We start from the raw sequence: 26,683 nt of genomic DNA, 5'->3' as shown, positions 1-26,683 counted from the left end.
TGTATGTGTATTATAAGTTAAGGCCTTTAAAGGGGTACTTGGGTGGAAAACTTTTTTTCTTTTTTTTTATCGACTGGTGCCAGAAAGTTAAACAGATTTGTAAATTACTTCTATTAAAAAAATCTTAATCCTTCCAGTACTTATTAGCTACTGAATACTACAGAGGAAATTATTTTCTTTTTGGAACACAGAGCTCCTCTGCTGACATCATGACCAAAGTGCTCTCTGCTGACATCACGAACACAGTGCTCTCTGCTGACATCTCTGTCCATTTTAAGAACAGTTCCTAAAATGGACAGAGGTGTCAGCAGAGAGCACTGTGGTCATGATGTCAGCAGAGAGAGCTCTGTGTTCCAAAAAGAAAAGAATTTCCTCTGTAGTATTCAGCAGCTAATAAGTACTGGAAGGATTAAGATTTTTTAATAGAAGTCATTTACAAATCTGTTTAACTTTCTGGCACCAGTTTAACAGTTTTCCACTGGAGTACCCCTTTAATGTCTACTAAAACATGTTATATATATATAAAGTTTATAAAGCTTCATAAAACAAAGGGGGTGACCTATCTGTCTGCTATGGTGCCCAGCAACGGTTCCCTTTCTTCAGAAGAAATCTGGTAAAATCCGGTAATCTGGTAAGATCCACAAAGGAGCCGGTTTGTGTGTGTGTGATGTTGGTGAATGCTCCCTAAAATCCAAGGTGTCACTATTTTTTTAGGAATATTAATAAACTGATTTTTTAAATTAATTTCAAAGCTGATTATTTAATCCATATCGCAGAATCCAGGATTCTAAAAACCTTTTTTTTTTTTTTACTTTAATCAATCAGTTTTCAAAGTACAAGAGAATGAAAGTAATGAAAGTGGGTGGAAGTGAAAAATACACGGAAACTAGGGGGAATATTAAAGTTAATAAAAAAGTCATTTACACTGGTTAAATGTACTTTCAGTTGCAGTGTAACAATATATATATATATTAACATTGCAGTAATGCTTATATGCAGCTCAGGGAGGATAGTGATTCTTATAGGAGAGATCATTGGCAGGGAGACTTATTTTTTAGGCAATGCTCCATAGGTTAAAAAATAAATTTTATATATATATATATATATATATATATATATACTGCTCAAAAAAATTATGGGAACACTAAGATAACACATCCTAGATCTGAATGAATGAACTAATCGTATGAAATACTTTCATCTTTACATAGTTGAATGTGCTGACAACAAAATCACACAAAAATTATCAATGGAAATCTAATGTATCAACCCATGAGGTCTGGATATGGAGTCACACTCAAAATCAAAGTGGAAAACCACACTACAGGCTGATCCAACTTTATGTAATGTCCTTAAAACAAGTCCCAATGAGGCTCGGTAGTGTGTGTGGCCTCCACGTGCCCGTATGACCTCCCTACAATGCCTGGCATGCTCCTGATGAGGTGGCGGTTGGTCTCCTGAGGGATGTCCTCCCAGACCTGGACTAAAGCATCCGCCAACTCCTGGACAGTCTGTGGTGGATGGAGCGAGACATGATGTCCCAGATGTGCTCAATCGGATTCAGGTCTGGGGAACGGGCGGCCAGTCCATAGCATCAATGCCTTCTTCTTGCAGGAACTGCTGACACACTCCAGCCACATGAGGTCTAGCATTGTCTTCCATTGGGCCCCGTTCACACTGCGGAATTCTCGCGGCTGAATTCCGCGAGCGGAGATTCCGCCTGGCAGCCGCCGCCGGAGATTCTTCGGCGCTAGGTCCTTTGGGCACTGAGCCGTCACCATTGATGGCTATGCAGTGCTCGCAGAATCCGCACAAAGAATGAACATGTTCTTTCTTTGCGCGGAACGCTTTCAGCGGCGGAAATGTCCGCTGCTGAAATTCCGCAGTGTGAACGGGTCTCGCGGAGACCCGTTCACACTAATGTTAAAGTTCACACTGCGGAATTGCGCCCGCGGAATTCTGCGGCAATTCCGTAGTGTGAACGGGGCCATAGGAGGAACCCAGGGCCAACTGCACCAGCATAAGGTCTCACAAGGGGTCTGAGGATCTCATCTCGGTATCTAATGGCAGTCAGGCTACCTCTGGCAAGCACATGGAGGACTGTGTGGCCCCCCAAAGAAATGCCACCACACACCATTACTGACCCACCGCCAAACCGGTCATACTGGAGGATGATGTAGGCAGCAGAATGTTCTCCACGGCGTCTCCAGACTCTGTCACGTCTGTCACATCTGCTCAGTGTGAACCTGCTTTCATCTGTGAAGAGCACAGGGCGCCAGTGGTGAATTTGCTAATCTTGGTGTTCTCTGGCAAATACCAACCATCCTGCACGGTGTTGAGCTGTAAGCACAACCCCCACCTGTGGATGTCGGGCCCTCATACCACCCTCATGGAGTCTGTTTCTGACCATTTGAGTGGACACATGCACATTTGTGGCCTGCTGGAAGTCATTTTGCAGGGCTCTGGCAGTGCTCCTCCTTGCACAAAGGCGGAGGTAGCGGTCCTGCTGCTGCTGGGTTGTTGCCCTCCTACGGCCTCCTCCACGTCTCCTGATGTACTGGCCTGTCTCCTGGTAGCGCCTCCATGCTCTGGACACTACGCTGACAGACACAGCAAACCTTCTTGCCACAGCTCGCATTGATGAGCTCATCCTGGATGAGCTGCACTACCTGAGCCACTTGTGTGGGTTGTAGACTCTGTCTCATGTTACCACTAGAGCAAAAACACCGCCAGCATTCAAAAGTGACTAAAACATCAGCCAGGAAGCATAGGAACTGAGAAGTGGTCTGTGGTCACCACCTGCAGAACCACTCCTTTATTGGGGGTGTCTTGCTAATTGCCTATAATTTCCACCTGTTGTCTGTTCCATTTGCACAACATCATGTGAAATTGATTGTCAATCAGTGTTGCTTCCTGAGTGGACAGTGTGATTTCACAGATGTGTCATTGACTTAGAGTTACATTGTGTTGTTTAAGTGTTCCCTTTATTGTTTTGAGCAGTGTGTGTGTGTATATATATATATATATATATATATATATATATATATACACACACACACATATATTAACTCTCCTCCAGAAGGAAGAGCCGCCCATCTGTATCAGAGATGTGGTTTATCTTCACAGAGTTATCTTCATAGGCCAGAATTATGGCACACTATTCAAATGAGGCTAAAACTTCTGCTGACAAACTTTAAAAAGCATCTGTCACCCAAAACTCTCCACAGCAATTCTACACAGAAATAGGATCTCTCTTGTCTGCCTTTTCCCCCTATACCATTTTAGTGCTCCGTGCTGGGCGAGAATTCTTGGGTCCAGGTTTGCGCCGCTCTGCCGCAGCTACTTGCACGACGTCACAGTGATTTGATTGACAACCTGCACGTACCTGGCAGCAGCAGCTGTGTCTGCGCAGTCTGCGTGTGCACCCGTGCTGCTGTTTCCAATGCACAGGTAGACTACCTGTTACCCCAAAGTCCAGCCAGCTTGTTTCAGACACTAGAGGCCGAGTCGTCACGTCAGTATGCATACTTGGCCCAGCCCCGTGTGCACTGCCATGGATTTTAAAACAGTGTTTTCCACTATTTCCTAGTTAGTTTGAAGCATTAAAGGGGTAACTTTTTTTTTTTTTTTTATGAACTGGTGCCAGAAAGTTAAACAGATTTGTAAATTACTTCCATTAAAAAAATCTTTATCCTTCCAGTACTTATTAGCAGCTGTATGCTACAGAGGAAATTCTTTGCTTTTTGAATTGCTTTTTTGTCTCTCTGCTGACACCTATGTCCGTGCCAGGAACTGTCCAGAGCAGCATAGGTTTGCTATGAGGATTTTCTCCTGCTCTAGACAGTTCCTGATACGGACAGAGGTGTCAGCAGAGAGCACAGTAGTCAAGACAAAAAAGAAATTCAAAAAGAAAAGAATTTCCTTTGTAGTATACAGCTGCTAAAAAGTACTGGAAGGATTAAGATTTTTTAATAGAAGTAATTTACAAATCCGTTTAACTTTCTGGCACCAGTTGATTTAAACAAAAAATGTTTTCCACCGGAGTACCCCTTTAAAATGGAATGAGGGGAAAAGGCATATAAAAGAGCCCCTATTTCTGTGTAGCACTGCTATTGGATGACAAAGGCCCCTTTAGCTAAAATGTTCCAAAAAATTTACTAAATAAACACAGTGCACCGAACACCATACGAGAAATCATCATCGGATGTTTTTGCCAGATCCTTTTATGTGCCCCAGTTTGATGACTCCTAGTTGTACCAGGTCACAACTTGTCATGTCCTAAGCACCCCCTGCAACTCCGCTATACCATATGCTACTTATTGTCAAGGACATATGACACATGATTAATGGCATACCGTATAATAATAATGGCGTACTACTGAATGGTGGTCAGGGAAGATTTAGTGACACCATTAAAACATTAATGCATACAAAAGGGGAAAGTGCAGAATAGCATTAGTACTGCTCTGCTAAGCTGGGCTCTGACGACACATCATTCCCCCCAAACAAACAAAATATAAACGTAAAAAAATAAATAAAAAATAATAATAATAATAAAAAAAATATATATATATGCAAAAGAAAGGCATGGTTTTCCTTTATTTTCACATAAGAGTCGTCCCCCCTCCCCCCAAACAAAATATAAACATTAAAACATTTTTAAAAATTTAATAATTAAAAAAATATATATACAAAAACAAATAATAAAAAAAAAAAAAAAATATATATATATATATATATATATATATATATATATATACATATACACACAAAAGAAAGGCATGGCTTTCCTTTATTTTCACATAAGAGTCTCCCCCCCAAACAAAATATAAATGTTAAAAAATTATAATAATAATAATAATAATTAAAAAAAAATATATACAAAAGAAAGGCATGCTTTCCCTTTATTTTCACATAAGAGTCCCCCCCCCCCCCAAACAAAATATAAATGTTAAAAAAAAAAAAAATAATAATAATAATTTAAAAAAATATATAAAAAAGAAAGGCATGGTTTTCCTTTATTTTGAGTCGGCTTCACACCTATAACTCCTCGCTCTTCTGCGCCGATAAGCTCATGCCGCAGTTTATCAGGGGACGACACCTTCTTGATTGTTTTAATTCACTTAGCAGAGCAAGATGACATGAAGCTTGTAAGGGCGTCCAAGGAAATTCACACAAGAGCAGATGCCGGCTGTTTGTACACATACGTACTCCAGCTAGCACAGACATGACCTCACATGATCTCCTTAATGCCTCGCCTTCTCAGTTTCAGTACCATGGCCTAGTTCACCGGTTCAATGAGACCGTCCCCGCTCCCGGCTGACTTGAGACAACAAGCGAGGAGTGTGCGGACGCGCGCTTACGTCGGGTTCTGCGGCTTGCACGGCAGCGATCTGGCTTCTGAGCACCGTGCCACATGGACGTTTTAATGCACTGCATTGACCCTGAGCTACTTACTGGGAGAAGTGGAAAGGAAACAAGACACGACAGAATACAAAAGACCCCACTGCAAACGTCAGGTGCACCCACCCCCCTCAAAGCAAAAACAAAGATGTCAATGCAATGAAAAGCCAAGTGCCTCCAGCTGTTGCAAAACTACAACTCCCAGCATGCCCGGACAGCCTTCGGCTGTCCGGGCATGCTGGGGGTTGTAGTTTTGCAACAGCTGGAGGCACACTGGTTGGGAAACACTGTTCTGCAATATTAAAACGGTAACCCTGCACCAAATTGCTTAGATACACTATGACAAGCAGTCGTTTAGATCGTAATGTAGTCACCAAAGTGAAATCTGCAGTATCCTGATCCATAGTCATTGCTCGAAGGCTGTCCTGGCATGCCATGCGTTGTAGTTCTGAAACAGCTGGAGGCAAACTGATTGGGAAACACTGTTCTGCAAGATTAAAATGGTAACCCTGCACCAAATTGCTTAGATACACTATGACAAGCAGTCATACAGATCGTAATGTAGTCACCAAAGTGAAATCTGTAGTATCTTGATCCATTGTCCGGGCATGTTGGGAGTTGTAGTTTTGCAACAGCTGGAGGCACACTGGTTGGGAAGCACTGTTCTGCAAGATTAAAAGGGTAACCCTGCACCAAATTGCTTAGATACACTACGACAAGCAGTCGTATAGATCATAATGTAGTCACCAAAGTGATATCTGCAGTATCCTGATCCATAGTCATCGCCCGAAAGCTATCCGTGCATGCTAAGCGTTGTAGTTCTGCAACAGCTGGAGGCACACTGATTGGGAAACACTGATCTGCAAGATTAAAAAACGGTAACCCTGCACCAAATTGCTTAGATACACTACGACAAGCAGTCGTACAGATCGTAATGTAGTCACCAAAGTGATATCTGTAGTATCCTGATCCATAGTAAGATGTTTCCCCTATAGCTTTTAAGGGCTAAAATCTGACCATTTTGACACCTTACCTCTATACCTGTGTCCATTATGCCCTGATAGCCTTCAGATATGGGGACGTGATATGAGGATGGGATATAAGGACAGGATATAGGGACGGGATATGGGGTCGAGATATGAGAACAAAATATGAGGACAGAATATGAGGTAGGGATATGAGGAGGGGATATGGGGTCAGGATTTAGGGACGGGACAGGAGGACAAAAGCTTCCTTCTTTGTTGCTTTTCCTCCCCCACAAGGATAAGGTAGGAAAAAACAGGCAATGCCGGGTACTCAGCTAGTGTTTATTATAAAAATCCCTCTTCTCATTAGCTCACTGTGTTAGAAATCCTCTCAGGGGAAGGCGGCGTGTCCCTCCATGTGGTGGTGGGAGGTGATTGGTGTGTGGTCGGAGGGGGCATGTCCCGTCTTGTGGTGGTGGGAGGTGATTGGTGTGTGGTCGGAGGGGGCGTGTCCCTCCATGTGGTGGTGGGAGGTGATTGGTGTGGGGTCGGAGGGGGCATGTCCCTCCTTGTGGTGGTGGGAGGTGATTGGTGTGTGGTCGGAAGGGACATGTCCCTCCTTGTGGTGGTGGGGGTGATTGGTGTGTAGTCGGAGGGGGCGTGTCCCTCCATGTGGTGGTGGGAGGTGATTGGTGTGGGGTCGGAGGGGGCATGTCCCTCCTTGTGGTGGTGGGAGGTGATTGGTGTGTGGTCGGAAGGGACATGTCCCTCCTTGTGGTGGTGGGGGTGATTGGTGTGTAGTCGGAGGGGGCATGTCTCTCCTTGTGGTGGCGGGAGGTGATTGGTGTGTCTGCTCATGCAGCTTTGTCTATAAGTCATCTCTTGTCCATGATTCATGGACAAGCCTGATGCTGCTGCAGGCCTGGTTAGTGTTCCAGTAGGTATGAAGACCCCTAGTGGTGGGATTTTCAGGAGCCATTTTCTTTATTAAATTTAAAAATAAAATGAACAACCATATTACAAAAGGTCTTTAATTTTCATCAGTAATAGCATATAAAAGTTGTCAGGCAGCACAACCTTAGCAACTAGTCTTTCCAAGGTAATAGCTTTTGCACCAGACAGAACGAATATTGAACTGAGAAGACAGAGAATGGCCACCGATCAGACATTTATGGACTACGCTATGGATATAGCACATATATTAGTTGTCAGAATACCTATTTACAATCTCCCCGATACTAAGTGATACTGAGCTTTAAATGTAAAGGTCTTGTACATCTTAAACATGGGTGACTATCTAATGTCTATGGGGGCCTCCTGGTTCACCCCCCAAAAGATGATTTTGAGGGAGAGGAATATCAGGAAAGCTGACAACATCCCTGATGCCTTTGCTCTCAGGGAGATGGCAAGCACTATATGATTCTTGCTACAGCTTTCTCCCCTTTCCATGTACACTCAGTCAAGAAAGGTGTGCATGTGTATGTGGGGTGGGGGAATTGGGAAAATAATTGCTGACTTATGTATATGGCTACCTTAATACAAGGATAGGTAGGGTCTGTCAGAGTAAGTGTCAATCTTACAGCTCTTAGCCATCTTTAGACAAGCCCCTTAACATTTATTGCATTCTAACACACTGCGTATGAAGCAGCACTACAAGTGACAGGCGTACAATCCTATTCACACCACCGATTTTCCTTACAGTTTGCACATTTCCTGACACTTGTCAACCATAGGCTTATATTACACAGCTGAATTCAGTGATATTGCAGCTCGGTAATGACAGTATTATCTGAAAGATGATGCACATTAAAATATAATCATTGTATTATCTGTGTCATTCGTGCTTGGGCTGTTACCGTTTCCTCCTCATTTTATTGTCCTTTCTGAGCTTTACTGCTTAAGTCGACAAGACATCTACCAACCCGTGAAACCGGAGCCTGAGCCCCAAGTTACATAAATGCCATTTCTTAGCACCTAATTTTACTAAAAGTCATGCAAGCTGATCTGGAGGATAACGTCTTCCCCAGGCTTCTGATCTGCGGATGTAAGCCTAGCTTCCTTTGGATGTAACCAGAGCCGGACCCTGAGCCCTGACTATCTTATATAAACGTGGTCTCTTAGCACCTAATCTTAGTAATAGTCAGCCCGGCCGCTGTACACTGCCCCATCTGGTTGGTGATTACAATTGGTTTTAAGAACTTTTCAAAAGAATTGTAAAATCCCAATGTGACTTGGAACGCTAGAGCATGTTGGTAGGAAAAGGATTAAAGAGACACTGAACTTAAATTTCTATGTAGACTACAGAGAGGATAGTGTTCGGCACTGGGTGTTGCAGGCTGGTAGCATTAATCGGGAATCCTGTACTGTTACTGTGTGTGGTGCTCAACGCTTAGCCAGAGATATAGATACTGTATAGAAAGAAATGATAGCACGGCACTCGCGGTAAAAACCGCTTGGTCACGCCAGGCGTGACCAAGCAGTTTTTACCGCAAAACGTTGCTGCACGGGCTCCGCTGAGCCCACTTTCCTGTCTCTCCCCGCTCCCACTGTACTGGCGTGATCTTTGCATGTACCGCACCGTGATCGAAAATAAAACTGGAAAAGGGTGAGTGCCGTGCTATCATTTCTTTCTATACAGTATTACATTTCTATGTAGCATTTATTGAGAAAACTAGCATTTCCTATTACCACCTATTTTATGCTAGGGATGGACTAGTAGAAAATCCATTAAAACCCTTCCCTGTTCATCAATACTCTATCTCCAAAAATACTTAAGCTGGACATCCAATGAATACCGGCCAAACACACCAATTCCAGAAGGACCATGAGGAGGGGACTAGAGGAGTCTGGAAGGAGGGGACTAGAGGAGTCTGGAAGGAGGGGACTAGAGGAGTCTGGAAGGAGGGGACTAGAGGAGTCTGGAAGGAGGGGAATAGAGGAGTCTGGAAGGAGAAGAATAGAGGAGTCTGGAAGGAGAAGAATAGAGGAGTCTAGAATGAGGTGAATAGAGGAGTCTGGAAGGAGAGGAATATATGAGTCTAGAAGGAGGGGAATAGAGGAGTCTGGAAGGAGAAGAATAGAGGAGTCTGGAAGGAGAGGAATAGAGGAGTCTGGAAAGAGGGGAATAAAGGAGTCTGGAAGGAGAAGAATAAAGGAGTCTGGAAGGAGGCGAATAGAGGAGTCTAGAATGAGGTGAATAGAGGAGTCTGGAAGGAGAGGAATAGAGGAGTCTGGAAGGAGAAGAATAGAGGAGTCTTGAAGGAAGGGAATGAAGGAGTCTGGAAGGAGGGAAATGGAGGAGTCTTGAAGGAGGGGAATGGAGGAGTCTGGAAAAAGGGGAATGGAGGAGTCTGGAGGGAGAGGAATGGAGGAGTCAGGAGGGAAAGGAATGGAGGGATTTGGAAGGAGAGAAATGGAGGAGTCTGGGAGGAGGGCAAAAGTGAAAACTGGGAAAAAGTGAATAGAAGAGTCCAAGAGGAGGGAAATAGAGGAGTCTAGGAAGAGGGGAATAGAGGAATCAAACTGTTTTTTTTTAAGCTAAAACTAGGAGTCGGTCCAAAACATAAAGAAAGTTGCAAATCTTTCCATTATACTGACCAAAATAATATGTGTAAATATAGTCTTAGTTTGTCCGCTCTTATGTACAGATTTTTCTCTATTATATCTTTTCAGGACTATCTGTATATTGTCCTAATGTTATGAGCTTGTACTATGATTTTAACGTAACCGTATATTGTACTATATTGAGAAAGTGCCTTATGACATAATGGTAACATACCAACCATTATCCGTAATGAAAATACCAATTGATGCATGATTTGCTTTTGAGGAAGGAAAAAGAAAAACCTTTGATGATCGTTTATAAGGAGAATTATGTGAAATCAATGTTTATCCAGCCTACTGTAAGCGTGTGTTCCAGGTTTGCAGATTTTGAACCCAGCCTTCGGCTGTCCGGACAGGCTGGGAGTTGTAGTTTTGTAACACCTGGAGGCACCCTGGGTGGTCAACACTGGTCTAAGGCATGTTCACACCTCTTTTTGTGCCATCTTTTTGCTTTTGGTCTGCTTTCTGGTGCAGGAATTAACATGCTGGAAACATTACGGAAATGCATTTCCATCTATGGAAACGGCACATTTCTGCGTGGTCCTAGCGCCTACCTGTTCTCCTGGCTCCTGCTCCCTGCGAAATTCTGCCATGTGAATGGGGCCTGACTCTTGTAACAATCTCTGGTCTGATCAGTGGCTGCTATGTGCCACATTTAAAGCTTTACACTGAAGCTCTGCTTGTTCAGGTTTGCTTCTCTGGATAAGCACAAGTCCACCGCAGGTCAGTGGAAAGTCCGTGCATCAAAGGCAATTAGCATTACAGCAAGGACAGAACCAACAGAACCAATGGTGAGAAATCAAATATATCAGGGATCTGAGACCCGTGCTCAAAACTCTTCTATAGACAAAAACACTGAAAAAGGCCAAATGATAGGAATCTTCTGAAGAATACAGCTAAGGTCTTGTTCATATTAGCGCAGTTTTTTTTCTATGTTCTGTGACAGAGTATCCTAACAGAACATCTGATGCAGAGGTAAACTAGGCCTTGACTGTACAAAACCTGGCCATACATATCAGATGATGGCTAAACACATCTATGTTTGGAAGGACCTGCTAACCATCTAATGCAGTTTCCCAACCAGTATGCCTCCAGCTGTTGAAAAACAATAATTCCCAGCATGCCTGGACAGCCAAAGGCTGGGACTTGAAGTTTTGCCACAGCTGTAGGGCCACATTAGTTGGAAACATTGATCTAATGTTTATGGCAGCCTCCTGACTTTCCCATGGCAGATGTTGGGAGGGAAGGGAATCAGGTTGGTTGTATTTCAATTGAGTCCTTTGTTGTCAAAAGGATAAGCTACTGTCAGAGCAGTTTAGCAGTTTTTACTCCCCCTCTCTCCAGTGAAGGCACATGCACATTCAGCCATGCTGAGTGTGTATGTGATTGGGTATAATAACGAGTGTTTTGCCAACAGATATCTAAAGTGTATGGCCAGCTTAAAGGTGTACATTGGATGTAAAAAAAAAGTTCTGATCTAATGATGAAAGAAAATTATACAGATTATTACATTTCTTCTATTTAAAAAATCTTAATCCTTCTAGTACTTATCAGCTGCTGTATGCCCCAAAGGAAGTTCCAGTCTGACCACAATGCTCTCTCCTGACACCTCTGTCCGTGTCAGGAACTGTCAGGAGCAGGAGAGGTTAGCTTTGTGGATTTTGTCCTGCTCTGGACAGTTCCAAACTAATTTCCTCTTTAGTCTTCAGCAGCTAATAAGTACTGGAAGAATTAAGATTTTTTAATAGAAATAATTTACAAATCTGTTTAACTTACTGACACCAGTTGATTTAAAGGGGTTTTCAGGAAAAAACTTTTTTTTATATATCAACTGGCTCCAGAAAGTTAAACAGATTTGTAAATTACTTCTATTAAAAAAATCTTCATCCTTTTACTACTTATGAGCTGCTGAAGTTGAGTTGTTCTTTTCTGTCTAAATGCTCTCTGATGACACGTGTCTCAGGAACCGCCCAGTTTAGAAGCAAATCCCCATAGCAAACCTCTTCTAAACTGGGCGGTTCCCGAGACACGTGTCATCAGAGAGCACTTAGACAGAAAAGAACAACCTTAACTTCAGAAGCTCATAAGTACTGAAAGGATTAAGATTTTTTAATAGAAGTAATTTACAAATCTGTTTAACTTTCTGGAGCCAGTTGATATATAAAAAAAAAAGATTTTTCCTGGATAACCCCTTTAAAAAAATTAAAAAAGTTTCCACCCCTTTAAGCTAAAATGTTGAGTCTAACTTTAAAAATTCCTCATGGGAAAAAAAACAAATGTACTGAACGTTTTTTCATAGATATTACAGCAGACTATAAACTACGGAGCAGACTATAAACTACGGGCTGACTTACAATGGCATTTCCAACATATGACGGCTGCGTTCTAAAATGAACAAAATGATAAATTCACAAGTGCACGGACTGGAAAAATAATATTTAAACCAGAGAGATGATATACCTGAGCACTTAGAGCCTTGTTTAGAAAAAGTCTATAAAAAAAAAAAAAAATTAAATTAAATTCTCTCGCCGGTTTTACATGACAGAGGCACGATGAAGCCAGATGTGAGCGGATGCTGCTCCCGCCACTGTTTAAATATCCCTTCTAGCCCTTTACATTTCTCCAAAAAGGGAAGAGGGGGGAAAAAAAAGTGTCATTCTAATTAGATAAATCCTTTAAGCGCGTGGCCTGCAGTTCGTCATGGAAATTAACCTCCCTGAAGATCGCACTAACTGAAATAAGAAACTCAGTGTTTTGGCATACTGCAGTGAAATTAGAGACCCAGGACAGCGTTTAATACACACTTTCATAAACTTAACACATTTCATCTTTCTGAAGCCCTGAACGCACGTCCCTCCACAGACTCCCCCCAATCTTGCTCCTGTGCTACTGACTGAAGCCCCCAATTCTGAACGAGGGGGGTACGGTGCTATCTACTTTGAACCAGCTGCTGTAAAGGATCAGGGAACGTAGAATTTTTTTGAGTAAAAGCATCTGCTCGGCCAATCTATGAAATGGCTCTCTCATGAATATTGCTATGAAATTAGTGCCGTGTGACGTGCTTCCCCGAAGAGGGGGCCTACGCGTTTCCCATCCACTTGTGATAATTTCATTAGGAAAACTAGCTGCTACATTAAATGCACAATGCAAATTTCTAGATATGACAGCTCTGCCTCCTCAACTTACCCAAAACGGGCCGGCAATGGATCACAAGCACAGGGGTCAAGTGTTAGTGTCGAGGACGTGCACTGTTATGTCCAACCATAAAAAAGCCATATAATAGTCCTACAAAACTAATAAGATAATTAAAGGGGTACTCTGCTGCTAGACATCTTATGGATAGGGGATAAGATGTCTGATCGGGGGGGGGGGGGGGGGGGGGGGCAAAGATTTTTTAATAGAAGTAATTTACAAATCTGTTTAACTTTCCGGAGCCAGTTGATATATAAAAAAAAATGTTTTGGCCTGGAATACCTCTTTAACCTCTTATATCAATCCCCCATGGAAGAAAAGTCAATGGGGAGAATTTTATAAGTAATACCTACCGATTTTATGGTGGTCGAAAATTACACATGGCAGGTTTGACACTTTTCTTGCCAGTGGGCGGGAAAGATTTTTGTGAAATCTTTGTGAAATTTTACACATACACTTTATGACTTTGGGATAAACTAAAAATATGCCAAATGTATTAGGAACTTTGCACCTTTTAATGAATTTGGCACAATTCATTGACACAAACTTACTGTATAACTGGTATAAGAAATGCCTTTTCCTATAATTCATGTAACAATAGATGGATAGACAATGGGTGTAGGATCTCACATTAATATCAGAAAGTCCAATACCACTGAATCTGATGCCAGGGAAAAATAATGTAAGGCATTTGCATTTTATGCCCATTAATGGTTTTGGTATTTTTGACAATAATAACCAGTTTTCAGCATCATTCCCAACAGTAAAAAGTACTGGATCTTTGATGGACACCATTATGTTAATGGCCTCCATAAAGCCTCATCGGAATCGGTCCACAAACATTGGGATATTTAAATCCCAGCCTGGAAATGCCCCAAAAGACCAATGAAACCCCAGTGTGGTGGTTGTTAGGATTCGGCAGGCTGGATGTGGATCCTCTGTGTCAGCGAGGGATTGGTGTGGACCATGTCGGTGGACCGGTTCTAGGTTGCTACTGGTATTCACCAGAGCCAACCACAAAGCGGGACGGTCTTGTTGCGGCGGTAGCAACCAGGTCGTATCCACCGGCAACGGCTCAACCTCGCTGACTGCTGAGAAGGCGTGGGACAGAAGGACTAGACAGAGGCGAGGTCAGACGTAGCAGAAGGTCGGGGCAGGCGGCAAGGTTCGTAGTCAATGGTGATAGCAAGAGGTCTGGAACACTGGTATGGCAAACACAGTAAACGCTTTCTCTAGGCACAAGGGCAACAAGATCCGGCAAGGAAGGGAAGGGGAAGTGAGGTTATATGGACGTGGAGCAGGTGGAAGCTAATTAGACTGATTGGGCCAGGCACCAATCATTGGTGCACTGGCCCTTTAAATCTTAGAGAGCTGGCGCGCACGCGCCCTAAGGAGCGGAGCCGCGCGCGCCAGGACGTGACAGCCGGGGACCGGGACAGGTGAGTAGCTAGGGATGCGATTCGCGAGCGGGCGCGTCCCGCTATGCGAATCGCATCCCCGCCGGCAGTGTCAGTGCAGCGCTCCCGGTCAGCGGGTCTGACCGGGGCGCTGCAGAGAGGGGAACACCGCGAGCACTCCGGGAAGGAGCAGGGACCCGGAGCGCTCGGCGTAACAGTGGTCCAGTGTGTATGACTGTTCCACCAAAATCACCACTGTTGACTACTATCACTAGCCTGAATAGAGCTTTAGCTGTTTGTGCTAAATATTAGAAACTTATGTTCGTCCATAAAATATCTGATTCTGCAATACCTTATCCCAGTCATGTAAGGATAATAATATATATGAGAAGAAAGTGATAGTCAGCTCACCCAAGACGACCAACCGCGACCTGGACAGGTGCAGTCCTCACCGGAGGCAAGATGTAAGAAAGAAATGGAAGTTCAGTGCGGTATAATCAAGGCAGATCGTGCGCTTTATTATAACAAGCATGCAGTACACGGTAGATGCATGATGGTGACGCATTTCGGCTGGTAGCACTGGCCTTACTCATGAGTAAGGCAGGTGCCAAAGGCCGAAACGCGTCACCATCATGCATCTACCGTGTACTGCGTGCTTGTTATAATAAAGCGCACGATCTGCCTTGATTATACCGCACTGGATAATAATATATATATATATATATTCCTGTAAAGCCCTTACATTCAGAAGCAGTAAAGACCACAGTCAATGGGTGAGCTTCATTTCATACCACAACAAGCTTTGTCCTTAATGTACTTCTATTTCAAGGAGGGATGATAGAAATGTAGCAATTCCATTATACACGCTTGAGCATGATCTCATGAATTACAGGGGTCTTGTTCTAATATTAAAGGAGATATCCAGTGCTGAAAAACGTATCCCGTATCCTAAGGATAGAGGATAAGATTCAGATCGTGGGGGTCTGACCGCTGGGGCCCCCCGCGATCTCCTGTACGGGGCCCCGGAAGCCCGCGCGAAGAGGGCGTGTTGACCACCGCACGAAGTGGTGGCTGACACACCCCCTCAGGCAATCTCCGGCTCTGCCATAGCGATGTATTGAGGGGACATGTCGGCCGCCGCTTCGTGCGGTGGTCGACACCCGCTATCTAGCCAGCTGTCACGATGCCGGCTGGCAGGTAGTGGATCCTCTGTGCCAGAGAGGGATTGGCGTGGACCGTGCTAGTGGATCGGTTCTAAGTCACTACTGGTTTTCACCAGAGCCCGCCGCAAAGCGGGATGGTCTTGCTGCGGCGGTAGTGACCAGGTCGTATCCACTAGCAACGGCTCAACCTCTCTGACTGCTGAAGATAAGCGCGGTACAAGGGAGTAGACAGAAGCAAGGTCGGACGTAGCAGAAGGTCGGGGCAGGCAGCAAGGATCGTAGTCGGGGGCAACGGCAGGAGGTCTGGAACACAGGCTAGGAACACAAAAGGAAACGCTTTCACTGGCACAATGGCAACAAGATCCGGCGAGGGAGTGAAGGGGAAGTGAAGTATAAATAGGGAGTGCACAGGTGAACACACTAATTGGAACCACTGCGCCAATCAGCGGCGCAGTGGCCCTTTAAATCGCAGAGACCCGGCGCGCGCGCGCCCTAGGGAGCGGGGCCGCGCGCGCCGGGACAGGACAGACGGAGAGCGAGTCAGGTACGGGAGCCGGGATGCGCATCGCGAGCGGGCGCCACCCGCATCGCGAATCGCATCCCGGCTGGAGACGGTATCGCAGCGCACCGGGTCAGTGGAGCTGCCCGGAGTGCTGCGGTAGCGAGAGAGAAGCGAGCGCTCCGGGGAGGAGCGGGGACCCGGAGCGCTCGGCGTAACACCAGCGAGCTGGGGCCCCGTACAGGAGATCGCGGGGTGCCCCAGCGGTCAGACCCCCGCGATCTGAAAATTATCCTTAGGATAGTGGATAAGTTTTTCAGCACTGGACTACCCCTTTAAGCACTGTCAGTGTGGTCTGCATTATACCCTCATTCTCACATGCCTCCCCCATCTTTACTAACATAACGCCTAAAGTGGACAAGTCATGGTCTGGGATTTGAGACTCTATAAAGAGGCAAAAAGTTGCCCAATATATCCTAAATAAGCATAAAAATGTTTTTGCATCTAATAATCTGTTACCTTTATTAGACGCCTCGAATGTTCAAGCGATTCAATCACAGGCCGGTTTCACGTGAGTGTATGACATCAGCATTTATGTGTCTTTATTTAAGGCAAAGGTCCCGGCCTGACTGCGGGTCTGGTTAGCCAATTTGCCAGTAGTTGTTCAGGTCATCATAACGTCCAGAAAAAAAGTGAAAAGCAGTCACCAGATATTTCTGGCACTGGCTTATTCCCTTCTCCACATCGAGAACATATGCATGCTCAGCCTAGCCAAGGGTGCATGTGTAGGAGTTGGATTGAATACCCCACAGTTATTCATGTTTATGACCACCGTAAAGGGGTATTCTGCTGCCCCAGTGTTTGGAACATTTTGTTCTGAACGCTCGGAGTGGGCGGTGGGGGTCGTGACATTATGGCCATGCTCCCTCAATGCAAGTCAATGGAAGGGGGCGTGGCGGAGCCACGCCCCCTCCCATAGACTTGCATTGAGGGGGCATGACGTGACATTACGAGGGGCGTGGCCGTGATGTGACGACTCCCCACCGCCAGCACCCAGCGTTCTAAAAAAATACTAGGTGCTGCACAGAGATCACAGGGGGTCCCAGCTTAAATCTTAATCCTTCCAATAGTTATTAGCTTCTGAAGTTGAGTTGCTGTTTTCTGTCTAACTGCTTTCTGATGACTCACGTCCCGGGAGCTGTCCAGCTCCTATGGGGATATTCTCCCATCATGCAAGGCTTTTTCTCCCATCATGCACATTCTCCCATCACGCCCCCTCCCATAGACTTGCATTGAGGGGGCATGACGAGACATTACGAGGGGCGTGGCCGTGATGTGACGACTCCCCACCGCCGGCACCCAGCATTCTAAAAAAATACTAGGTGCTGCACAGAGATTGCAGTGGGTCCCGGCTTCGGGACCCCTGCGATCGGACATCTTATCCCCTATCCTTTCGATAGGGGATAAGATGTCTAGGGACAGAGTACCCCTTTAAAGGTGTTATCTGGGATTTACGACTAGAAATAATTCCCTATTCTCGAGTTTTGTTTGATATTACAGTTTGGCTTTATTCACTTCAATGAAACTAAGCTGTAATGCTACACAGAACCTGAGGACTGGTGTGGTGCTTATGGTGCCACAAAGTTGCAAAGGAATGTTGCCCGTCAACATGGGGACAAATAGCAATTGTCTCATAGGGATTCCTTTGCCTTTCTCAAGATCAAAACAAGCAAACTTACAAACAACCAATTTAACTTACGTTAGTATATTTTTTTGAACACCTAAACTTGGTCCTATTTTATCATCCACCAATACAGTATATCCACTTATTTAGAAGCTGGTCCCAGTGGGCACATCTGTAGGTCTTCTTCCCTTTTGGCATCCTTATAGAGAATTCTGTTTTTGGGAATCCTAAGAACTACAACTGGTCCATGCAAGTCATTACAGCCAACTCTAAAGGGGTCGAAAGACCATTGCCAAAAAAAAACTAAAAAAAAATCTTGATGTAGACAAATTGTTCGTAGTCACGTTAAATACAGGCACGCAGGGCCTCTGTTTTATGAAAGAAGTAGAAGCTGAAAGAGCCGCAAAGCAGGTGTAAAGAAAATAAAGATTATTAGTTGAAAGAGGAAACTGATAAGAAAGACATTTGGGGGAACCAAGATTTGGAACCAAGCTGCAAGAAGAGCCAGCGCACAAGCTGCACAGTGAGAGAACAGAGACGTGAGCAGGAATTACACTGTACAGGAATTTGTTTGGGGACCAGGACTCAAATCAGGAATTACTGACAGAACACAGGGGGGCATATAAAGAATGACAGGTTTTGGGCAGAAATCTAAAAGAATAAAAGAACCCCCCCCCCCCCAACAGCCAGTATGAGGCAAGTACAGCAGAGCATCACTCAGGTCTACAGACTCCTTCCTGTGACCAGCGAGGATAAAGGCTTTCGACAAGAGACTAGCGTAACCATCTCATTTTTCTAATGAAACTGTTAAGTGCTTTCTCCTTCCTCAAAGAAATCTTCCACCCCTTTGATCGACATTCATCTATTCCTAGGGAAAAGAGAAGCAACTTTCACTCGAGCCTCTTTCGTGGTCCTTCCTGACAGTTTTTTTAGGGCCACTGTTATTTCCTTCTCCTCTGCCGCCTTTCCTATTTGTCCTTAAGACTCCTCTCACCTTGAGGAGTGTTAGGATTACCCGGCATTTATACTCAATGCTCCTCTTTATTCCTTAAGACTTATTAAGAATGATAATGAGCTCCAAAGGACCGTCACGTCGCGCTCCTTCCCTCTCTCTCTGTCGCTCTCTTCTCTACGTGCCTATTCTGTCAAAGGCACACAGGACAAATCAGACCAAAAAAAAATAAAAAATCTGACAATATGGATCAAGGACACTTGAGGATTTATATTCTATAATTCCACCCTTTCTTTTGTTTTTATTATTCCTCTTCAAATTTCTCATCCCCCTCCCGGACTTTGACCGGGGACGCGAGGAGGCAGCCTGCCTAGAAAACCTTGTTAATGGGAAGCCCTTAAACGGCTGATTAATTTTAGCAAAATTTACGATGTTCTCTCTCTCTCTTATTCTTGCTTTCATTTAAGCTGCAGTATTCTGTCGGAGGGTTAACCTGGCTGCCTTTACCTAGCACATCGCAGGTCTACCTCTATGAAAGTAGAAACGCAGAGGTAAAATATTGGGGGGTATAAAAGGACAGTCATTAGATGCTGGTAAACTTTATCTTTTATGCATCTGACTGTTCTACATTTAAGACAAAGGCTTGAAATTCAGATTTAAACAAAAAGAAAAAAATAAATAAAGGTCGGAACTAATCAGACACGTTTCTAAATACGAAGCCCTAAAAAAATAAATAAAAAAATAAACTTACAATATCCCCATTTTTTCAAGGTAAGCTTATCGACTGCGAGTTGCACTCAATGGATGTTAACATGCGTGTAGCTCGACTGCTTTTTATTGAACAGGACGGACAAGTGTCAATGTAAAGTGGCCAGATATAAAAAAGACAACATGACTGCTCACATCCCTGGACCGATGGCTCGCACTGACTTACAGTATAGCCCGGCACTGAGTTCTCCTAAGGAAGATATCAAGCAGTAAAAGACTCAATCAATTCCAATTGGCCATTCCAACCAGGCAGCAGCAACTCCACTCGTGGTCTTCGATGTACGAATGGGGACTGTACACGGGGAGCGTACAATTATTTTGAATGGGGGGGGGGTTATAGATATGATTGACAGATGGGACAGCAGGGACCAAGTGCATTCTTATAAAGCAACCCATTCAATATTCTACACGTATTTTACACGTTACAAACATTGACCACAAAATTTATCAAATTAGGAGACCGACAGAGAGATAGACGAAATATGTTGACCCCCTCAGTCGGTAGATCTCTGTAAATGAGAGCTTGGCTTCTAAATAAAAGGAAGACAAACACAAATTGCTAATCCCACTAAACCGTCCATATGGATAGCTGGGTTAGCTAGATAAAAGATTAAGGGTTTTAATAAAGAAGCGGCTGCTAGCGCAGTCATTTCACATACGGGGCACTGGAAGTCACCGAGACAAACCTTTCAAAAAGTTTTCGGCCATAATCCCCAAATGTCCTCTGGAAATAGCCCACCGGGTTTCTATAGGAGGGACTGCTGTAATGTTACGTCGGACGCCTACACCTACCGCTGACTGTACTCTCGCCCCCGTCTTGTAAACATTTCAATTAAAAGCTGCTAAAATGAACACAAGCAGCAGGGAGAAAAAAAAAACGAAGAAGATGAAGAAGCCTCGATGTTCTAAGTTCCATGGGGAGGATTTCACTGTAAATTCCTTCAGGATGCTACCGCCTCAATTCTGTTCTACAACTGAACACTTCTGCTTACAGGGATTTCCTGCACCACAAACCAAATTGCTAACAGTGTAAAGATGACAACCTCGTCTGTCTGAAAGCTGACACTACAGCCTTTTAAAAAGAGCAAAAAAATAATAATATAAGCCGACGACTTTGCCTCTAAAGTATTGTCTTGTTCTAACTCATTTTCTTGTGTCACTGTGTTATAAAAAAAATAACAGAAGGGGGAGATATGACTTTCCCTGAATGATCTGTTTAACCTAAGCCAGAGAGGAAAAAAAAAAAAAAAGAAGTCATTAATTACTTATGTGAGCTATTCCTTCACAAAGACAATAAACCTGCCTGGTCGCCATGGATATGACATATTTGCTCTGAAAACAACACAATAATTAGCAAAGGGGAGAGATCCGAGGAGAATATGCAAACTCCTGAGTTTAAAGCTGTACAGCCTTTTTGTTTTTTTTCTAACTTGTCACAGTCGTTTCTGCGTCGGAACCAAATTACGCAAACAAACACAAACAAAATGCATCATTAAAGGAGAAAGACGCACAAATAACACACACGGCGACAGCCACATGGTAACAAAGTCCTCGTAAAGATATGGGGGGGAAAAAAAGAAAGAAAAGGCAATAGACCTTCTGGACGGATCAGGGCTGGTTAGGGAATATGGTTTTGTTCCTCGTTATGGTTATTAGGGCCACATCTAATTGTAGATTTACAGATCGACTGGGATTGAGGTTTTATTGGAGACAAAAAATAATAAAATGATCGGGAGAGGCCCAGGCTTACGACAGGGACCCCTAATGAAGTTTATAACAATGCACAGACCCCTCTATTGTACTAAACTTTAGATTTTTTGGTCGTTTTAAAGAATGTGTGCAGCAATAGAAAGATACACAAACACTTTACAACACCGATATATACAATCAAGTATACAACACTGCAAACAGACACACAGGTACACTGGAGCACACAACATAAACAATATACACTTACACAAACACTCCACAACACAGATATATATATAGTCTACAATAGAACACAGTAAACAGACAAACAGGTACACTAAAGCACACAACACAGGTACAAAGATACAATTACACAAAAACTCCACAACACAGATATATACAATCAACTATACAACACAGCAAACAGACACACAGGTACACTGGAGCACACAACATAAACAATATACACTTACACAAACACTCCACAATACAGATATACACAGTCTACAATAAAACACAGTAAACAGACAAACAGGTACACTAAAGAACACAACACAGGTTCAAAGATACAATTACACATAAACTCCACAATACAGATATGTGCATACATCAACACAACAAAAAACACACACAGGCACACTCACAACACACAACATAGACACACGTACATTGAAAAACGCAGAACAGACACCCATACCTGACAAACACAACATAGTCACCCACAGACTGAAACACAACATAATAGTAAACACACAACATACACAACATATGGATACACAAGAACATTGAAACAAACTAGAGACACACACACATATACAGTCACCATACAGACATACAGGTACACCAAAACACAACATAGACACACATATACAGTTACCATACAGACATACAGGTAACATAGACACACATATACAGTCACCATACAGACACACAGGTACACCAAAACACAACATAGACACATATATACAGTCGCCATATAGACACACAGGTACACCAAAACATAACATAGACACACATATAAAGTCACCATACAGACATACAGGTAACATAGACACACATATACAGTCACAACATGCAGACACACAGGTACACCAAAACACAACATAGACACATATATACAGTCACCATACAGACACACCGGTACACCAAAACACAACATAGACACACATATACAGTTACCATACAGACATACAGGTAACCTAGACACACATATACAGTCACAACATGCAGACACACAGGTACACCAAAACACAACATAGACACATATATACAGTCACCATACAGACACACAGGTACACCAAAACACAACGTAGACACACATGCAGTATACAATCACCATACAGACACACAGGTACACAAAAACACAATGTAGACACACATATACAGTAGCCATACAGACACACAGGTACACCAAAACACAATGTAGACACACATGCAGTATACAATCACCATACAGACACACAGGTACACCAAAACACAACATAGACACACATATACAGTCACAACATGCAGACACACAGGTACACCAAAACACAACATAGACACACATATACAGTCACAACACAGCCACACACCAACACAGACCACACAGACACAAAACATAGACAGCGCTACGTAGAAGTAAACTGAAACATGCCCTATAGTCATAGACACCCTAACAAGTATACACAAATGCTCACAAAACACATGGACACTCACCCAGACAGTACACATCAAGTATACACACATGGATAACATAGACACATATGCACTCACCCAAACACCCCATAAAAGGCACAAGTGTACACAGAGACACATGGCTGACACAGACCCTCTAAGGCAGTGTTTCCTCTAAGGTGCACAACACTTCTATACACTTCCATTCACACACATTTAGCAGCAGTTTACAGCAGCCCGATCGAGTTCATAATTGTGTATCTTGATTCCCTATAAACTTAGGTTATAGCAGAATAAATGCTTTGATCCTGTTCACACATCACAAGGATTTAGTATAAAACAACCTCATAGTAGAGTAGCATTGTTTTTATTGCTATATATATATATATATATATATATATATATATATTCCTCATTTAGGTCAAAACGAGCAGATTGTGGAAACCTCATTCATAAAAATAAAAAATAGTTTTTCTAAGTTCACGTCTTTTTTTTATTTATTTTTTTTAAACAATAGTTCATTCGCCCAAAGTCTTTGATCTTGAAAGGTTTTTGAGATTTTCAGCTGGGGGAGAGAAAAATGATCTATTTTAAATAATGATGCAACTTGAGGATCAAAGCCACGACTTTGTGTTAACCATAATAAGCTCGGCTTGGCACAGCACTGCTAAAGTGTAACCTCCCTTTCCATAAAACAAAACATATTGTCGACTTAAACAACCCTTCGGGAAGGGAGAAAAAAAACAAACAACAAAACACAAAAAAAAAACTTCACAGCTACCGTCTGCGAACGTCAAACTGTCCCTTTAAAAAATGCCCCTGCTGTGATACCGAGTGTGATTTCTGAGAGAGATCCGTTGACATCTCTATGGAAACCGGCAACAGATTATCATCAACAGAATAAATAACTAGTCTAATAAATTAAACAGGAGAAAGGCACAAGATCGCAGAAACTTGATTACTCCGGGTTCAACAATATTTCCCCAGAAAGAAAAAAGTGGCGTCTGCAGATGACATTGGAAATGGCGGCCGCAGGGGGAAGCGTTAAAAAAAAATAAAAAAATGTTGGGATCAAATGATAATTTTGAAGGTAATGCGACCGCGAGATGTAAAGTCTTTAAATAAATTCTTGCACTTATAAAGATTTATTATATTGAGACAGATAGAAATGAGACAGATAGATATGAGATAGATAGATAGATAGATAGATAGATATGAGATAGATAGATAGATATGAGATAGATAGATAGATATGAGATAGATAGATAGATATGAGATAGATAGATAGATAGATAGATAGATAGATAGATATGAGATAGATAGATATGAGATAGATAGATAGATAGATAGATATGAGATAGATAGATAGATAGATAGATAGATAGATATGAGACAGATAGGTAGATATGAGATAGATAGATAGATATGAGATAGATAGATAGATATGAGATAGATAGATATGAGATAGATATGAGATAGATAGATAGATATGAGACAGATAGGTAGATAGATATGAGATAGATAGATATGAGATAGAGAGATAGATAGATAGATAGATAGATAGATAGATAGATATGAGATAGATAGATAGATGATAGGGGATTGATGATAGATAGATAGATAGATAGATAGATAGATAGATAGATAGATATGAGATAGATAGATGATAGGGGATAGATGGATAGATGAGAGATAGATAGATATGAGATAGATGGATAGATGATAGGGGATAGATAGATAGATAGATAGATAGATAGATAGATAGATAGATAGAAGAGACAGATAGATATGAGATAGATAGAAGAGAGACAGATGATAGATAGATAGATAGATAGATAATAGATAGATAGAAATGAGATAGAAAGATAGATATATATGAGATAGATAGATATGAGATAGATAGATAGATAGATATGAGATAGATAGATATGAGATAGATATGAGAGATAGATATATATGAGATAGATATAAGAGAGACAGATAGATAGATAGATAAATATTTAGATAGATAGATAGATATGAGATAGATAGATAAATATTTAGATAGATAGATAGATAAATATTTAGATAGATAGATAGATAGATAGAATAGCACAGTACACAGTCGATACATGTAACATTGCAAAATAAAAACTTTTCTAAAGTATCAGTAAATAAAGTAACTTCCCAAACAAATAGTAGCATAAAACCCTCAAAATAAGTTCTTATAGGATAAAACTGATTTGATCACAGTGCGGACCTCCGAATGTTGCAAAACTACAACTCCCAGCATGCCCGGACAGCCAACGGCTGTCCGGGCATGCTGGGAGTTGTAGTTTTACAACATCTGGAGCCCCCCCCCCCCCCCCCCTGCTTCAGAGGGGGATCACCATCAGGTACAAAAGTTCAATAATTTAGCCAACTTTGTGAGTGTGGCAGACGCTGGGAGTACAGAATGTGTGTACTTACTGGGGAGCCAGTCGCTGGGGCCCTATGCTCTGTTCTCAGGGGCCCCCAGGCAGCAGGGGTAACTTTCCTCCAGGTCATCAGATGTCACTGCACTTCACACCAACTTCCAGTCCTCTCTCTCTCTCTCTCTCAATCTCTTTTTTTTTTTTGTTTCCCTTCTTTTTTTTTTCCAGAAACATAAAAATAAAAAATAAAAATAAAAAAATAATAATAAAAACTAATAATACAGATGAATCCACCTGGTTCCAGAAAATATATATATATTAAGTTTTATCTCTTATTTTTTTCCTTTTAATAAGTCAACGCCCCAAAGTGTCTTTTTTTCTGTCGGTGCAGGGAGTGAGTGACAGTTCGGGCACCTGTTCCCTGTCCCGGGCTCAAAAATAGGAGTGTGACATTGACCAAAAATGCACGGTTACACTCCCCCCCCCCTCACACACTGACTGTACACACACCCCCTGGGCGAGCCATCCTCCTCTCCACTCCCTGCCCAGGCAGCGTTATCATTGCTGCGCCCATAGCAACCCCTCAGCGGGTGTCACCGCATCCCGTGTCCCGGGGCAGAAGAAACAAGGGGGCGCCGCCACCCGCAGCCGCCGCACCAGCCTTTGAGAGCTGCCGCAGTCCGGTCACTTTACTTCAGAGTGATTGACAGCTGGGTTGAGTGACAGCTCTCTCGGTATAACTTTAAACACTTTTTTTTTTTAGTACCCCCAACACCTGCACCCCAACTTTAGTGTAGGGAGCCCCCACCTGGACGAGTCGTGCCAACATTACCGGTGCCCTGGCACACGCTGGACATGGCACCTGGCAGAGAAGAAGTGTGCCAGCAGCTGTCACCCGGAGCTGCCCTCTTTACCACACACACCACCCCCCCCCAAGTCAGTGCCACCCCCCATTCTGCACCCCTCCAATGCCAATGTCCCCTAAGGGTGAACGTGTGTGCAGCCCCCCCAGTGTGTCCCCGGGCACGGCAGCTGGCGGCCCCCCCGGAGCGCAGGGAAGTCTCTTACCTGCACTTGTGCGGCTTTGGGTGACTTTCCAAGTAAAGGAAAATGTGTGTTTCGGACGTCGGCTCCGCGCATGCGCCATCTAACTTGCCTGATCCTGGGGTTTTATTATTGAATTTTCCTATTTCTAACCAGGCGGCCGCCGGGGGCGGAGCACGGAACCCGGACTGGAGGCAGAGGCAAGAGCGGGAGGGGGATCGGGAATGGCCGCAAAACCCGGAGCGGCTTCCTGTGACCTCTAGTGGCGGCTGCCG

General features: G+C 43.3%; 1 protein-coding gene across 1 annotated transcript in view; it reads right to left on the bottom strand.

Annotated features, from left to right (window-relative positions):
• Positions 1 to 26,683, bottom strand: part of CASZ1 (castor zinc finger 1) — a 308,192-nt gene extending 281,509 nt beyond the window's left edge. Inside the window, exons 1-2 of the mRNA XM_056543806.1 lie at positions 26,433 to 26,683; positions 25,420 to 25,577 (exon numbers count right to left, since the gene is read on the bottom strand). The gene's annotated coding sequence lies outside the window, so the exon portion shown is untranslated. The remainder of the gene's footprint in view (positions 1 to 25,419; positions 25,578 to 26,432) is intronic.

Source organism: Hyla sarda, chromosome 10, assembly GCF_029499605.1.
Source record: "Hyla sarda isolate aHylSar1 chromosome 10, aHylSar1.hap1, whole genome shotgun sequence".
Taxonomy (NCBI): domain Eukaryota; kingdom Metazoa; phylum Chordata; class Amphibia; order Anura; family Hylidae; genus Hyla; species Hyla sarda.
The sequence above is the reverse complement of the archived record's forward strand: the minus strand, read 5'-3'. Positions and strand labels throughout refer to the sequence as shown.